Source organism: Bacillus rossius, chromosome 5, assembly GCF_032445375.1.
Source record: "Bacillus rossius redtenbacheri isolate Brsri chromosome 5, Brsri_v3, whole genome shotgun sequence".
NCBI classification, from domain to species: domain Eukaryota; kingdom Metazoa; phylum Arthropoda; class Insecta; order Phasmatodea; family Bacillidae; genus Bacillus; species Bacillus rossius.
Window position 1 is genome coordinate 33,279,055 of NC_086333.1, and position 16,044 is coordinate 33,295,098.

The window sequence follows — 16,044 nt, forward strand, 5'->3', positions numbered from 1 at the left end:
TCAAAATTCTTAAAAAATCTTGAATTAATATACTGATTGATTTGATCGATTCCTGTCCGTTTTTCGATACTTGATGGATGCAAAAATTGTAACTTTAGGTTAAAAAGTTCTTATTGAATGAAATATGGTGTAAAGTCTTAAACGTAGCTTAAATTTCTCTACTAATAGCCTCTAGTAAGCTGATGATGGCATATTGACCGCCATCTTAAAAATTGGTAATATTAAACTAGAAATTCGGGAAAAATGTTAAAAGTTTTCAAAAAATCACACATTAATTTAATTATATAGTCGATCGATATCCTTGCTGGGTTTGAACTTTGATCAATACAAAAAAATTAATTAAATTTCAAATCAAATAAACATAAAAAAGACAGGTTCGAAAAAGCACTTTGTTACTTATACAATTTATTTTATCATTTATATTCTACTACAGGAATACAAGCTTAAGTTAGCAAGCTAATAAACATTTAGTTCTGCATTGGCTTCAAATGACTAATTCTAGCTCCAATCGGTTTACTGAAAACAGAGACGAGCCAGATCCTTTGCCTTCACAGTCCTTTTATTTATTTCAGAGATTCTCGAGACTGTGTTTAACACACTGCTTCACATCGTAGGAATTGTAAATGGGTGTATTAACTGTTTTTAATGCGCACTTCTTCACTTGGTCCTCAAACGGATATGGTTTACCATACACGCAGTCCTGCCACAAGTTGTCCGTGCGTTGATACTTCATCAGTAAGCTGATTTATAATTCTGTTCTTGATATCGTCAAGAAAAGTACAAATGTCATTGCCATAAACTGTATTTGGCTCCAACAGCTCCAACTGCTCCTATTGCTCCAAGTGCTCCAATTCTTCTTAAGTGCTCCAAATGCTCCATCTATGTTTGGCTCCAAATGATTTCAAATACATTTTTTGATTGAATTTGGCCTTAATGATGCTATGAAAACTAATTCTCTCCATTTTGTCTGTCAATGGTGATGATATTTACATCTTAAGTCAGAAGTTGTATTACGAAAACTCGGCATTCGATAGAAATCATATTTCGAGAAATGAAACAATCACTTTTTAAATACAAAATGTAATTTTTTTAAATTTTATAGACATGCAAGTAATACAAGGCATTATTGTTTGTAGTAAATTCCCTACGTTCTTTGAGTATGAAGGATACTTCTTTTATGTGCGAATAGTTTCCTGCACATAGCGATGCATCTACAAGTCTTAACCTGTCGACCACTATGATAGGATCTTCCCATTATGCATATTCACTCTCCTCTGCTGCTATCATCTTCCTTGAATGTTTATAATTAATATTATTAAGATCATTGTAGCACAAACCTCATGGTCACTTTCGTCAACGGCCAAGTGATAATCGCAAGCTTGATCAGAATAATTTATTTTAACACCTCGTTTCCAACGTTTTGGACTCATCACTTCATCATAGTCTTTGAACTTGCGAGCTTCAGGTACGTCATCACAGTCTTCGATCTTGTCAGCTTTAGATGTTCCATCACAGTCTTCGATCTTGTCAGCTTAAGATGTTCCATCACAGTCTTCGATCTTGTCAGCTTCAGGTCGTTCTCCAATGTTCGCGTTTTCGTGGAGGCGACTAGAATTGAATGTAAATATCTTTTCATTTCCCATGAAGTTGCTACTTTCTTCGTTAGTTTAAAATTTTAAATTACCATCATGATCTAGGATAGTATTTTTAAAATAGCATTTACCATTCTTCGTATTAATTATAGTGGTCTGATATTTTTCTATCCTTCCTCTTCCTGGGTGTTGTAGACCTGTCCTCGTTCTCCTTAGTTAGATTAGTTGTAAAGGTCTTGTAATGTATATTCAAGAAATATCTTCTAGCAAAAGATTTCTGACAATAACTACAATAAAATTTTTTGGCGAGGACCCAAAATACACTCGTTTCTCTCATTCAGAAAAGTTGAAATTTTTAATTTTGAATGCCTGAAAAAAATTAAAAAACTATAAATTATCTACCAAGCAAGACCATTGTAGTTTTGTTAATAGAATAATCGTATTGGAAACACCATTTTTTGTGATGATGGAAAATCTTCAAACAATATAGCTCCAAATAGTTTCTATAAACATGTTTATTGACGACATAACGCTATAATATCTTAGTGGTGACAAAACGCTAAAATATCTTAGTGACGACAAAACTGTATAATATCCCTAACGAGAGAATTTTCGCAACACCATTTTGCACGCTTTGTTTACACGATGGGACTAATGTTTATTTTTAAGCCATGGCTATATAAAAATACTTGTGAACTTGATATCAGACATGGCCTGCTCAGTATGGAAAAACATGGAAACATATAAAAATAGTGCAGTCTTGCGAGAGTTGTACAAAACTTCGTTTTGAAAAGTGGAGGAAAATGACATAATAACTTATAACAAAGATATATATTATTGTCAGGGGCGTATTAAGAAATTCTATCGAAAAAGAATTCTGTAATTTATTTTCACCCTAACTATTTATAACATCTTTGACATAATTCTTCATGTAAGCAGTGATACGTAAAAACTAAAATTAACTTTAATTTTAATCTCGTTGTGTATAACTCATATTAATTATATGATGATTATATTATTAACAGGTGTTTCAATTTCTTTCTTACTTTTGCAGGAAAAATTTTATAGAGTAAAAGATGTTTACAAGCGTATGTCAGGTTTGGAAAATGAATAAAATGATTTCACATAATTTTGCACTAGGTAATTATTACAGCAGTAAATAGTACATATTTTGTCGGTTTTACCCTAAATTTTATCCATTATCCAAATATTCCAGCTATTTTCAACACTGATCCACATCGCGTTAAACGCTGCGAGAACATACACATTCGAAAACAAGACAAATTACGACCCATTATTATTTATTATACACGTATTAATATATATTAGGCTCATTCTAGCCCTATAAATATTTATTTAATTCAGTTAACACAAATATTCTCTTCTTTGATTAATATATATTGAAATACATAAATATAAAATATCTCCTTCTAACTTAAGTATAGGAAGCTACTCTCGTTAGAATCGCTGAACGTAGTGGTTTACATGATTGTAGGAAAGTGTCCGGTATTCGCCATAGACTAAAGTAAAACGTGAACACATAAAAAAGTCTCACTCTTCTGTGAATCATATATTGGGTTCTGTATTGACAAATATACTGAAAAACATGACGTTCTTGACAATTCAAGCTGCATGTTTTGTTTATTTGCGTGCAATGTCTTACAAATTAAATATGGATTTTTCTATGAATTTTACGTTGATACTGAAAGAGGGCATACATTTCGGTTAAGGTTAATTTCACAAGTAACGAATAAAAATGTTGGAAGCTCGTCACACTCAAATGTTAAACAATTAGCATCCTACTGCATGTTTCACGAAAATTAATAACCTTACTTTATTTTCAAGGCCGTGTTCTAAAAATCCACCCTATGAATTACGTTTTGGTTGTTAAAAATAAAGTATCTAAGCTGAAATTAAACTCTGTAAATTTCACACTGGTAGTAATCTACAGTGACAATTAGAGCATAAAAAAATTGTGTTTTTCAGTTTTAAATTAAATAAAATTACTGTTATTATTCTGTTAAGGCAGCAATGTAATATCAAATTATTAAATACCTGAACTTAAAATTAACGACTTGTTAGTCAATGAACATTTAAAAAATTGTAATATTGTTTGACAAGTAGTTAGAGTATGTTACTACATTTCAAAAACAGTATTTGAGGTAAGGTTTTGTGTACTAATGAAATAATTATAGTTGTTAATCATAGCAGATTTAGATTTTTTCTACAGAATAGTCTATACTTTAGCGAAATACTTTAATTGTCAAAACTATTAAAATAATTTTAACATTTTTCGTGGAAAGTTAACCTTTATTAAGACTCGCACATGCATAGTACAACCAAGCATTAAGATATTAAAATGTCACCTTTGTCAAACTTTCCCATGAGAAAATTTATTTATTTCCTTACATATAGTACAATAAAAATGAATACAGGTTTTTTTTTAAATCTCGGAACAAGATATAGTGCTTAGAAAAATTGGGCAATTTTATTTAAGAGACATATTTTTGTAAGCATTATGATAGCTACATATAAAATACTGTAGGCAGTTTTAACATATTAACTAGGGGAAAACGAATACCTGATATATATATAAATACAGCGACGCATCTTGAAATGCACGAAAAATTGTAAGTGCTGATAAACGATGTAGAAATTAAACGTTATAATTGCTATTTTCCATAATCTAAAACCAATTTTGAAATTACCAATGTTTAATTTTTTCTAATTTTCTGATATGGATGAATATTAAAAGATTCTATATTAGAAAAATATTGATAAAAATTAATGTGATTGTTTGAAAGCTAAGCTCCCAAAGAACGTCAGAGAGATGAGCTTGAAAAGCCTTTTTTTGAGTCGATGCAGACATCTCTTGGGAGGTCCATTGTGGACGTATGTAAACACGAATTCAATCATAGAATTATATTTTATAAGAACTAAAATGTTTGTCTCATAACTTATCATATCTAAGAAGGTAATACCTTAGTGACAACCAAACTCAGATCCAGTGAACCATTTCTAATTTCTTCACGAACGACTCAAACATTTTCCATTCTTAACATACGGTTGCCATATCAAAATTAGAGATGTCTATAATTTCTGTCCAATTAAAAATTATCGCAGCATCATCGATAGTAAAAAAAATATATACTAACCCTTATTTAATATATTTTAAAATAGCATATATTTCTTTGTTTATACCGTCACCTAGAAACATCAAATTAAATTGTTTAGGGCAGCTGGGATTCCGTATGTTGATGCCAAATATAAACCCCATATATTATATATAAAATTCTCGTGTCCCAGTGTTAGTTACGATACTCCTCCGAAATGGCTTGACCGATTTTTATGAAATTTTGTATGCATATTCAGTAGGTCTGAGAATCGGCTACTAACTATTTTTCATACCCCTAAGTGATAAGGGTTTTCCACCCCTAACATTTATTTTTATTTTTTGGATTTTTTTTATTTTTATTTTTTTATAATGTGGCATTAAAAAATACAAACAACCCTAAATTTTCACCCTTATATCACCAACCCCTAATTTTTAATAGAATTTTATATTTTTCGATCCCGGTCGAAAGCTGATCAATTAACACTTGATGAACATTCCCCGCCTACAGCGAGCTCATTACCTGGATTAACACATAGACCACATATTAATATGAAATTGCATCCCTACGGGAGTGAAAAATTGATAATTTCATTTTATAACAGAAAAAATCATAGGTTATAGACATACAAATAGTGAGTGAGTGTCATTTCTCTGTGTTTGCCACATGATCATACACATAGTAAGGTGGCAAATTCATATTTTTCTTTTTGGTGAGACCAGCCCGCTTAGCGGAGCTCGCAGCGGCTAGCAAAATAATGGCGCTCATAACAGTTTTGTTCTTAAATTCGTTAATAGATAGAGTTAGTTGCCTTGAATTTTAACGCACCGTCGTTTGATGCGTTTGTCATGTCTTTAATTTCCGTTTCTTTGTGCCGTATGCGTTCCTATACCATTAATCCGATTGCGATGAAATTTTGGTGAGTTGTTATGCGCATGCCCGTGAAGGTTTCTGAGACGGTATAACTATTTTGCAATAGTTGGAGCACAAATCGTTTCAAAAAAATGTGTTTATTTCATATTATATAGCGGCACTTCGTCTGTTTTTGTTGTATAAGTGCGCACGCATGACACAATTTATTTAAATATAAAAGAGAGGCAGAGATAGAGTGATATATATAGAGTGAGATAGAGAGAGACAGAGAGATAAAGTGAGATAGAGTGAGGTATAGTGAATAAAATGGGTTAGATAAAGATATATATGTATAGAGCTATATAGAGATTTATATATAGAAGAGATAGAGATAGTGGGAGTTATATATGTATATACTAGCCTAACCCGCCCGCTTCGCTGGACGTGAAATAAGGTAACTGCATTTAAGGCAAATAATTAAGTAATGACTGCTATACGCAAGACCCCATTAAAATTCGTATAGTAGTTTTGTAGAACGCCGCGTACAAACAGACAGACAGAAAAAGAACTACTGTTTTATTATTTATTTTATTTTTTTATTTATTTATTATTATTTGAGTGCCTACCAACAGTCAAAGCCTTTAACAGGTAGGCACTTAACAAATATTACATAAAGAAACAACAATAACATACACAAAACACAATGATAAACACAACAATAAAAATGGGACAACACAAACATAAACACATGACAAAGGACCCTTATAAGATTAAGTAGCTAAATTTGTCAAATTTAAATTAATTCTTATCAATGAAATAAAAATAAAACATTATTTACATCAGAAGTTATCTTAACTGCAAGAAAATTAAGAATTCAAAATATCTTTCATAGAGAATTTTGCCCTTTGGAAAGGGTCTAAATCTTTCAAAATATCATTACAATTATCAGTACACCGTTTTGATAGCTCATTTTTTATGTGATACGTTCGAAAGGGTCGCATTGTTCTATGATTGAATGAAGGAACTCGAAGACCAAATTTGTTTAATATTTCAGTGCTGTGGTAAACATTTATAAAACAATTAATTACAAAAACAGTATCAGAAACTTTCCTTCTAAACTGCAGTGTATGCGTGTTCAGGGTTTCAAGGGTTAGATTGTAGTTAAAATTCTCTGAATTATCATCTATTAAATGTTTGTTATAAATGTATCTGAACAATTTCTTTTGTATATTTTCAAGTCTATTTGAGTCAGTGGTAGTTATAGAGTTCCAGATGACACAGCCATACTCTAATCTCGATCTTACTAAGGTAAAATAAAGACTAATTACAGAATCAAGAGAGCTAGCCAAATAAGTTAAATATTTTATAAGCCCAATTATTTTGTTTGCACTTGCAATTAAATTATCCACGTGGTGATGAAAGTAAAATTTTGAATCTAAGAGAATACCTAGATCACGCATACAATAAGTTCTCTGTATCATGTTGTTGTTTATTACAGAGTTAAAATTTTCTGTATATGTTTTCCTAGAATATGATATTATTTTAATCTTCTTAAGATTTAATTTCATTCCGTTAGTTTGACACCACTTAGTTACATTATTTATATCTTCTTGCAGCAATAAACAATCACTTGGTGTTCTAATGGTACTATATTTTTTTAGATCATCCGCATAGAGCAAAGCTCTCGAATGCTGAATAACATTAACTAAGTCGTTTATAAAAATTACAAATAAGTAAGGTGATAAGGTTCCACCCTGAGGAACACCAGACGGTGCATTAAAAGATGAAGATAAAGTGCTACAAATACGAACAGCAAAGGATCTTTCATTTAGATAGTTACAGAACCAATTAGTGTAGGAGGCATTCAAACCAAAACTAGTTAATTTATCTACAATTAGAGAGTGCTTGCATGTATCAAATGCTTTACTTAAATCGAAATATATAGCATCCACTTGTTTGCGGGATAAAATTTCGCCGTACGTATAATTAACAAACGCAAATAAATTTGTGATCGTAGTTTTACCAGGTACAAAACCGTGTTGACTACCCGCTATTAAATGGGATGTATGAAAAGAAATATGTTTATGTATAATTTTTTCAAAAACTTTAGAAAAGCCACATAAAAGTGATATCGGTCTATAATTAGTAACTAATTGTCTATCACCTTTTTTTAATACTGGGACAACAATAGCTTGTTTCCATAATTTTGGATAGATTCCAGAAGTCAGACTTTTATTGAAAATGTGAGCTTATATAGGTGCTAATATCTCCTTGCAGCCTTTAATAATAAAGTTGGGAATACCATCTACTCCTGCTGATTTGGTTGATTTTTAGACATTTAATAGCCCAAAGAACGCGGCTGATTGTAATGATAGGTGGCATTAAGTTAGTTTCATACTTATGCGTTTGTGGTTGGAAATGCACATCACGTGGCTGATCATAAACTTCAGCAAAATGTTTACCAAAGGAATTGGCAACAGCAGCTGGATCACTTAATAGTACGTTATTTTCGATAACTTCAAGAGACTGTTTGTAACCTTCCTTCATAATTTTAACATAGTTCCAAAATAAGATAGTAAGATAAGTAAGATAGATAGATAGATTATTCTTACATGTTCTTACATGTTCGCATCCATGCAGTATATGAAAAATCAGCATGCATAGCCCTATACCTATAACTATACGTAGCTGCTGCCTTCGACCTTTTCCGCATGGAATTTTGTATTATCTTGCACCAATTAGAAATTTAAACATTATAGCGGACCCAACAGACGTTGTTCTTTTCATACGTAAATATTTAAATAAACTAAAAATTAAAATATAAAACTTCAATTTTAAATATACTTTAAACTATAATTACTATAAGTAATTTTTATTTTATAAATGTTATAACTAATTTTACAAATTGATATTTTTATTTTCAAAGAGGCATTCAATACGTCATAAGTTGCATAGAATAAAATGAAAACTGACAATTTAACATTGTGGGTTAAGTTGATTGTTATTAAATGCACGTCTATACATAATTAAAAGTAATTAAAAATCGTGTAAAATACTCACTTCAATACTGCACCTTACATATTTTGCACAATGTAAATTTTTTATTATACTTTAAAACGTAGAATAAAATGAGAACTGGCAATTTAAATTTGTAGGTTAAGCTGATTGGTATTGAATGCACGTGTATGCGTCATTAAAATTACGAAAAAATCATGTAAACTATTCACTTCAATACTGCACCTCTCAAATTTGCACAATGTATATTTTAATTACACTTTAAAATGTTATTTCAATAAAAAATAATATAATTTCTCAATAAGCAATTCTATATTTATTTTAATGTAATAACAACAATTCATAGGATCCATCCAAAGACTAGCAACACATAAATAAATACACAACACACACACACACACACACATATATATATATATATACTGTGAACCTAAACCATCCAAAGATCAACAACAATTTATAAATAAAAAATAATTAAATAAACTTTTTCCAGTGGACCAAATTGTGAATCTAAACCATCCTCGAATCCCCGTGAACTCACACAAAAAATTTAATCGGTCCAGCCGTCTAGAAGGAGTTCAGTGACATACACACGCACACAAGAAATATATATATATAAAGATGTAGATATAAAGAGATAAATAGAGATAGAGAGATACATATATATAGATGTAGATAGAGATAAATATATATTTAGAGAGATGGATAGATGATTTGTATATGTGTCAATACTTCAAACATATTACAAAACAAAACTGAATGAGGCATTGCAATGCATGCCGAGCATTAGCTAGCTAATGGAATCTTTTCTATATAAGTAATCTTTTATTTATTCAGCTTTTATGTATAGTACTTTATAGAGTCTAGATTACATACAGACCACCAATTTTTAGAACTATAAAGGTAAATGACTAAACATTGGCAGAACAACATCTACTGGGTTCTGCCAGCGATATAAATTATTTTGCACAGTTGACATTCAAACGAAGAAGAAAATATTACTGTCTACATCTGATTTCGAAAAAGGTCCCCTTCACCCTGTGTTCAGCCCGGGAAACGCCGGGTACTGTAGCTTGTTTTATATAAAAATGTAAATAATTTAACATTATTTAATATAATTAATAAGTTAATCACACAAAACATGCATTACCCTAACCAATATACAGCTGAAGACACTATGAGGGGGTTTGGGGGTTAATGGCCGTATGTAATATCAATTTGTGGCATGAGTCCTGGTAATGCTGTAATGTTGAATAGTCAATGAATACACAGAAGATGTGCTCTCAGTGCTTGCAAGCAGCAATAGCTTTTATTAAACACCACATTTTTTTATTGCAGTATGTATGAGTGCAATAATGGAGCCGGAAGAACCAATCCAGGTGCATCCAGTTTTTTTACAGTAATTTTTAACTGTTTGCAATAAAACCTCTACTTTAACAAAGATTTAAAAATTAAATCCGAATACAAGCATTTAATCTGCAGGCACAATAAAGTATCTTTATCTCCATGTGTTTTTTTTAAGTTTGTGCTGCTCATTATTCAGTCTTTTTAATATTTCATTTATTTTATTTTCTTAAAGTTTTAAACTTTAAGGTAACTTCATATTTTAACAGGAGCAATATTTTTTTTTTCGATTCCTTCAGCGAAGTATTACTTGTCTTTAGTTACCGTTAACAAGGAGGGAATCTCAGACAGGGCGCTCCACAAAATGCCGGCAAGGCGGTGGGTGGGGGAAGAAGGTGGATAAGCCAAGTGCAATGCCGGAAGGCGAGCTACTCTTACGCTAGTAAAATTATTCGTGCAGTGCTTCTTTAAGCTACCGCCTGGTGTAGAGTTTCACCCGGGAGCCATCTTCAATTATCTCGAGTCCTTGTTCCGCCCCGAGGTGAATATCTCAAGCTCCCATCCCTTCTTAGTTACTCTCCCTCTGACCCCCACCCCTTTCCCCACTTTTCCAGCCTAAGGGCCTTACCTGCGTCTGCAGCCGCGAACCGTATACTCATCTTACCAGCTGCGAGTACTCCCTTTACCCTCATATCATCCCTTCATTACCCAACGCACCCTCTTTTCAACCCCCGCCCACCTCATCATCCAAAATGCCACAATGGACTCGCTTCGAATATTACATTTACCGCGGCCCAAATCACGCATGCCAACATCAGGAAACAACGCACCGTAAAAAAAAATGTTATTGGAGATTTTTTTTCCAACGTTGGCACCACCTCTCATCTGGCCAGGAAGGGATGGCAGATGGGGTGGTTTGAGTGGTTTTTCGGCCACGGAAATTTCTGTGGCTTCTTTTTAATTTCAAAGCCCTTGGAGCAACATCCGGCTCGGTTATCTGGGCGAGGCTAGACAACCTTCCTTACTCCTACAGAACAACTCGATGGCTAACAGGGAAGAAATATATTAACTTATGTTCACAAGTTCATTCTAGTTCCTGTCAAGAGAAAAAAACGTTAAGATATAATCGAAACTCGACACCAAATTTAATGTCGAGTTATTTAAAACAATGCCGAGCTTAATAAATATATGAAAAGTATTCATTTAAGAGAATAATTTTAAAAATATTTATCTTTTAAAAATCTAAATATAATTCGTTTTAACAAGATGATACTATCGCTTTTAAGGTTACACTTCTTTAGGTGAGTTGATGTTGAAATTTTTGTATGCGCCAGAATTGCAATGAAATAAGAGTGCATTACACACCGGAAATCTGGCAGGTTGAAAGTTTATAATGCGCATGCATGCATAAACTGCAGAGCCATGAGCTGAAGTCGCCAAGATGTACTAAGTTTATTGGTGTGCCAAAGTAAACTTCATAGTAGTGAAACTATTCTGGAATACATTTAGTAAACTTGAACATTCATAACAAAATACAATGGCAACTTTAAAATTATCTTTAATTTATTAGCCATAAAAATTTCGTTGCGACAAATATGGCGTCAAATATATTTAATATATTGTTGTATCTCTAAACTATAAGTTAATGTCCCATTCTTTCCGGATTAGGACTTGATTTTCGACAACAAATAATATAAACATACTGCCCATTTTCTAAAAATTTACTAAACAGTTAATACTTTAAATTGTACACACTTAACTATTAACCATTAACTTTTTTATACATATAACACTAAGTATATAGTTGTGTATTTATTGTTCCTTAAACGACTGAAAAAAGTCTTGATAACATCCTACAAACAAAAATTAACATCTATTAGCTGATTAAAAATTATTATAATGTAATATTATTTTATTGTAATGTTATTAAAAATTAAAAACAAATTTTTCTTTTAAAGGTATTGGAACCACTGATATTATGTTTACGAAGCGCACAACTTACCACCAAATCTTCCAAGCCCGTTAGGAAAACAATCCGAAGAGATTAAGTTTTAAATCATTCTAAAGCAAGTTATTTTTAGGTAATTTAAAACATTGCATTAATTTATACTTTAGTTTAACAAACATAATCCAAGAGAGTTTCTCTAATATATAATTTCATTTGGCATAACAATACTTTTGGTATGTATCCTTATATTTACAATAGTCACGATGTATGTGTTTAGATTGCTATACGTGCGTTCGCCATCTTTTCGGTTTCTGAGTCTTCTGCGCAGACGTAGCACCGTTGTCTTCGCATTTTCCTTCCATTTTCACGAAATTAATCATACGAAATGCCGTACACCGTGAGCTAAGATGTTAAAAATATAGATTTTTCTGAATTTTTTGTAATAAATGAAGTAATATTATAAAATGTTTGCCATTAACGCTAAACACAAAGTTAGTAATTATTTTTTATGTTGGTTCATTGTTGATACATAAAGAGTCTTTCTCAAAATATTTATGTCTAGGCAATAACAAAAATTTTCAAAGAACAATACTTTTATTAATAATAAAGTTTTGAACTTAAATTTATATTTTAACAAATGGAATTAGGAGACGGTTGTATGTACAAATTGAGAAATATTGTTCTAACAATTTTGATTTTATTTCAATTTTTAAATTTTAAAAGAACATAAATGTTCAATAAAGTCATTGACTAAAAGTCTATTTCACATGTTAGTCGAACATCCAACGAATTTTTTTTTCAAATTAAATAAGCCATTTATAAGTAACGATTGGCAAGCATTCAATGTTTCCTGTGTTTGAGACCCTATATTGTGTAAATAGGCCTAATATAACAATAATAATTTTTTCATGCCCCATAACAATGTATTTTCTAATATATTATGGAAAGACCTGAAAAAAGGACTGGCATAGACCCTAATGAATATTTCAGCGACAAATTATTTGCTGCCTCCTTACATTATATGTGAAAAAAGAATTAATCTTGAAAATATTTGTGTGTAATCCGTAATTCCTATGAAGATAAATACATTGCCAATACATTTCAATGAAAAAAATGTGACGCTTTTGAAATTTGTGGCAGAAGGGTTAGCAAAGAAGATCTTTGAGTAGAAAAAGTATCTAATGAAAACGTTCTTTACCTCTTGGGTTATTATTCATGACTACAGTTAACGAAAAGAAGGAACTTAATCTGTGTCACGTGTTTCAAGGCTTTAGAATAAAAAAGCACTGTCATTGAGAAAAATAAAATACATAGGTACGATAAGTTTTAAAAAAAAATTGTTGTTATAAAGTATAGCCTTTTAAGGTTGTCCTTTCATAAGAGATAACATTTTATGAAGAAAAGAATTACCCCATCTGGAGACTCATATCCAAAGCCCACTGTTGTTTTCACAGGTTTAAATAATTAACACCGTTGAAAACCTTATTTCGCCAACGGTAGTGTTATGTAAGTTAAGCCTTAAACAACTTGAATCTAGAGTTACGATTTTTTTATTCATTTAGGCTATAGGAATTAGTTTTTCAAAGTGGGAAAGAGGGTGAGTTATTATTTTTCTTAAAAATAGTTTCTTCAAAACTAAGTAATACGTAGATCATTCGTTAAGTATAATAAAAATTACAAACTAAAATTTATTAGTTTACCACTTTGCAAGATTCCGATCCTATGGGGTCTAAATGGGTTAACTTTTTTATAGGCTTTTGTATAGGCTATTTGCGAATTTACTAAATCTAGTGGTAGGAAATTAAAATGAACAAATAGCAAAAAGAGTTAGGAACTGTATATACTTTTTAATTTTCCTGATTTTTACTTTGAAGGTGTGTAAAAAGAAGTGATTTTTTTTATCATAAAAACCCATATTGCCACAGAAAATAAGGCTTGATGTAAGAAACTGAGCATGAATAACTTAAGCAATTAAAAACGCAAGGTTTTTTTTGACCATTATACAATATTTTACCCCAAATGCAGTAAAACGAATGTACGTTTGATATTATAGTAATAAATATTGTATTCAAGCAAAATAAAATGGAGGTAATGAGCTAAACCAGAATAACGTTCATTATATTATTTAAAAGCATGTTTTTTAACGTGAAAGTTTTTATACATTCTACCGCTAAAGGGGTATAAAGGCATTTTTTTATTATAAAAGTTGTACCTCTGAGTTAATCAAGTGGATTGTAAGTTATGTTACATGATTTACAAACATGCTAAATCTACACTGTGTCTTTTACTACAGCTGAAGTAATAATTTATTTATCAGTGACATATTTTAATATTGTTTAAACATAAAAATTAATTCTCATCAAATTCAACTTAATTTAAAGAATTAGCAATTATTGAGCAACATAGCAAAATATATATTCTCGTATTTAACGTTCTCCGAAATATCATCTTTAAAAATGTAAAATATAAGGCTAAGTATATTAAAAAAAAATATTGTTTAAAATTTTTGCTTCCGTCAAGTTATATTCTTGAACACACCAAAAAAAGAGTTAAATAATCATATATTTAATGTATATTAAATATTAAAAGCTCTCCACATACAAAATATAATACTTTAAAATAGTTTTGTCATGAATCAACTCTTTTATGCACCTGACGATTTATTGTATATATTTCTTTAGTATTTAGTTTTAGGATTAATAACATACTTTTCTTGTAATGGTAAGATATCAGCAAAACCCTTAATTTTCGTGAGCATTGTCGAGGGTTATCAGCTGCTAACCAACCAAAAGAAAGGCTTGTGGGACAATGTAGTTGTTTTCTGTGGAATTTTTCGTTCCGTTATTTATAGTTATTGTTATTGAAAATGGATTTATAAGTAAGTAATTTTCATTTATTGTACACCGTTATTTAGGTGAAAAAAGGTTTTTAGCACTGGAGACAAATTAAGTTTCGAATATATAAAAAATTACAAAATAAATTTTAAATTTTCTGATAAATAATAAAAATGGGGAAAAAAATTGTGTTCCTACGGTGAAGTCATAGTAGAACTAAGTATCTATTTTAAAATGCAACTTTTTATGTCTTCAAATATTATAACTTTGTAAGTTTGAAACTTTTCTCAGTAAATTAAATTTTGTAAACAGGTGTATATGAATACCTAAATTATATGCATTAGTAGAGTCCCGGAAATTTCGCGCATTAATTTAGTCGCAAACTAGATTGCAAATCTCTACACTGTCGCACTGTGTTCATGATTGGACCGCAGTTATCTGGACACGCCCCTCTACGACCGTGAGCCAATGATGTCCAGCTAGGAGAGAAGTAAGCGAATCATGTAGTGCCAAATAACAAGGATAAAAATGTTCACGCTAAGAAATCAACCAATGGGAAAGTAAACATGGGTCGAGCACACCTATAACTTTGAATTCTATCCTGAGGCCAGAGGAATCCGCGAAATTTCCGGGACTCTAATTATTATCTAAAATTGAATGTTATGCTAAACAAAAATTTTTCTTAGCGAAACAAATATTTCTAGCTGTTATCAGTCACTTAATCACTAGTAACAGTATAGTCTTAAAAAAATTGTATATGTTATTTGAAAATTGAGTATTCGAACTAGAGTTGTTTTTTTTTCTTTCGGTTTTGTCGGTTTACAAATTAACCATTTATTTCAGCTTGTAATGATTATATTGAAATCATCCCTTTCCTAAGCTGTCATTAGTTGAGCAGTTTCCGAAAGAGGACACTAGAGTCCACCGCTGCCGACTCCACGGGCGCATCGCAAGCTCCCTCTTATCGCCATGGCGACGGGATGCAGCGTGGGGCTGCGGGGTCTGGATTGATGGATGGAAAAAAACTGCGACGAGGAGGTGGGGTCGAGGTAGGATATATGTTTGAGGGCTGGAATTAGCCCTTCCAGGAGCGCGATGAGAAGCCGGGGAACACGCTCCATCTTCCAGCCCGGAAGAAGCCCGCCTGTCGGCTTGCTTTAACGTTTCATTCCAGGGGCTTCCTCGCCCGGGTCGAACTGGTCTGGAAGATCTCAGACCCGTGGAGGGGAGAGGGTCTAGTTGAGCCGCGAGCCGCAGCTTGTATCGCGTAGGCAGTTCCGCAGTTCCGCGTGGAGCGGTGCGTCCCAAGTGCACAGAACCAGTTATTTGATATATTTTTATTTAAG